General features: G+C 41.8%; 1 long non-coding RNA gene across 2 annotated transcripts; it reads left to right on the top strand.

The window, feature by feature from the left end:
* The first annotated feature begins 302 nt into the window (after positions 1–302).
* On the top strand, positions 303–2,972 carry LOC116786121. 2 transcript variants are annotated; one of them, XR_004356831.1, is made up of 4 exons: positions 303–338; positions 828–968; positions 1,626–1,816; positions 2,788–2,972. It is a non-coding gene; the product is annotated as an uncharacterized LOC116786121 (long non-coding RNA). The 2 variants fall into 2 exon arrangements; XR_004356830.1 differs by having other exon boundaries at positions 828–1,109.

Here is a 2,972-nt window from a genome sequence, read left to right as displayed (position 1 = left end):
TACTCCATCTGGAATTCTACTCTGTACACAGTGTTAATAAAATACATATGTAACTTGGACCAGCGTTAATCAAAAGCCATTAACATCAGAAGCTGTTCAGTGGCCTGTATGAATTCTATTTTATTGGTCTTAGCCCAGTGCCCATTAGACAGACATCTACATTACAGCCAGAACCATTGTGACATTGGCAAGGTCTGATGGTTGTGATGCATTTTCTCACTGAAGTCCCCTTTTGGAAGTAGAGCTAATCCCTTTTGGACACTGTGGGGTCCCTCCTCCTCAGAACCACTCGTGCTTATAACCTCTGAGGGCAGAACATTCATCTGCAGGGCTTTTAGGTAAGTAATAAAGTGGAAATACACACAGGCCAACTGAGAAAGCCATGACTGATGCAAGAGCAGCAAGAAAAACCCACCAGACTGTCTTTCTTACGTGGAGAGAGCTGATACTTCTTCACACCCTGAACATCCAGAACCAGTCGGACATGTGACTACAGTTAGTGGCATTGCTGCAGACAAGAGACAAAGTGTGCCTGCAAAGCAGCTCTCTGGGTGTATGACATCCAGCAGAGCCAGACAGGGCTTTGCCATCAAATAGAACTGTAATCAATTAGAAGAAAAAATTTGTAAGGATACCTCTGTTCTCTGCCCTGCAACTTTTCCCTAACTTGCCTGTGGTTTTGCTCCGTGGGAGATTGCCAAATCCAGAGCTCAATCCTGAGGCAGCACCTCCTGTATCACTCTTTCTGGTTTGTCCTGCTCTCTATAAATGAGCCTTTACTCTCATTTGGCATGAGGGAGACGTCATTTTTCATCTGTATTTTGCAGGATCATCCTTTTTTTCTGAGACACTCAGCCACTCGCTGCCAGCAGAGTGTGCGGAGCCCTCCCCTCAGCCCAGCTTTCAAGCCTCGTTGGATCAGTACGCTTCGAGTGATCAGGGTGATTTTTCTCCTAGTTTCTGCACAGGTCTGACTTGTAGCTGTCTTGTCCACGCAATGATGGCCATATGCTCTTGGGTGCCAGCAGCAGAAAGAGGGAAAAGACTTATGTTCTTCAGAGAACTGTGTCCGTCGTTAGCACAGCTGCCACCGTAACAGTACAGGGCTGGTGAGCTCCCAGTTTTCCTGCTAAGACTCTCTGCTCGTTTATGACATGATATTTTGCACTCAGATTTGTCATTCACCTCCCAGGTTGGAAATCATATTTCAAGCCATTAAATCTCCCACTCCTATGTCCAATAATATGCTTCATAGAAAAATGTCTGGAAGGCCTTTTTTTTTTTTTTTGTGAAAATACAATAATAAATTTGGGTTTTAAGGCTGTAAGGGTTTGGAAATATGTATTCATTCATTGAGATGCTTTAAAAGGAATACAAGGCTTAGCAAGTGAAAATAAAATAGGTGTGATTTATACAGTAATACAGTAAAAAGGCTGTGCAGGAAAAAGCAAACAAACATTTTATGTATGTTTATGCACATTAACTCTCTAAGTGATTATACAGTCTCTAAGATCTAGATTTTCATGGGGTTTTGTAATGCTTCAAAGGAATAGAGCTGCAAATAGACAAGTATAAGTTTCATTTCTTTCATTTCAGTAACCACAAATGCATATTCTTGCTTTCAGATGCTGCCTCTTCTGTCAGTTGTACTTACATTTTTGTGTGCTTTTCTGCTGATAAAATTCCACTGACGTCACCCACAGCAAACCTTCATGCTTGATAAATGTGTGAACAAGAAAGGAATAAGGCTCACACTAAACAAACAAGTGTCAATCATAAAGGAATAAGCGGGGTTTTCAGCCTGCTCAGAGAAAAGGTAAGTGGAAGGGCCTTTATATAACTCCTCTTCCACGCTCAAATGTAATGTGTGGATGGTGTTATTTAAATAAAAGCTTATTTTTTTCCTTTTTTTCCCCTGCACGTTCTCAGAGGAAATGATATTGAAAAGGCTAAAGCCAGTGACATTTTGGTGTTGCGAAAGAGTGAGAATGTAAGCTAGAAATTACTAGAAGTACACCGCGCATTAAGTTGTTTTGCAATGCTGAGAAATGAAGCATAGAGTATTTTGTTAAAGTCAATATCCCGTGGGGATTAAAGCAAGATTAGTATCTTTCAGTGCAACAACCCTGCCAGAAAGCATATAGGTATAAATTCAAAATACCTCTGGTTTACTCAAAGGAACTGCCCTGAACTCTCACCAGTGCAGCTGAGGACGACCCAGGACCTCTAAACCTGCTTTGGATGTCTCAGGGTTGGTGTGCCCAAAGCTCTGCACCTGCCATGGCAGCTCACTGGCTTGTGTGCAGAGAACTTCAGCCAAAGGCAGGAGCAGTGTAGGACATCATGGACTTCTCCTGTCTACTCCCAAGTGAGGGAGGGATATCTCTTTCAGAGCCAGGATTTACTGTAGTTTTCTTATGGACTTTTTTTTTATTCTGTTTGTTTTGCTTTATTTTTACCCTTTCAACAATACCCAGTGGAGACATCCAGTATCTCCGTGGAGAAAAGAGGTTGCATTATTATTCTGTTAACAGCATTTATAAAATTCAGCCACTAACACTTCATCCACAGCTCCAGCACCAAAAGATAGTGTTTCACCCCATCCTGGCAGAAGAGATCGATTACCAGTGTTCACTGGAACATATTCTGATGTGCCACTGACTTTTTCTGACAGCTACTGACAACCTTGATGCTGTCATTGCATTCCTCAGCAGTTTCTGCTCTCTCTTCCAGGGATTTAACTATTCAGTGAATGTTTTCACATATTTTGTTTTGCTTTGCCAACAGACCTGAAGGACAGGAGTAGGACCTCCCAGGCTTGGCCTGAAATGGATCTGAATTGATATTTCCAGGAGTGCTCAGCTACAGCAGGTTCTCCTTTCAATAGGATGAAAGAAAGAAAAAAAATAACTCTCTGGGGGTTTTCTTTACATTGCATACCTGAAACCTGAATAAAAAGCTAGACATTAAAA

Source organism: Chiroxiphia lanceolata, chromosome 4 (genome assembly GCF_009829145.1).
Source record: "Chiroxiphia lanceolata isolate bChiLan1 chromosome 4, bChiLan1.pri, whole genome shotgun sequence".
Lineage (NCBI taxonomy): Eukaryota > Metazoa > Chordata > Aves > Passeriformes > Pipridae > Chiroxiphia > Chiroxiphia lanceolata.
The sequence above is the reverse complement of the archived record's forward strand: the minus strand, read 5'-3'. Positions and strand labels throughout refer to the sequence as shown.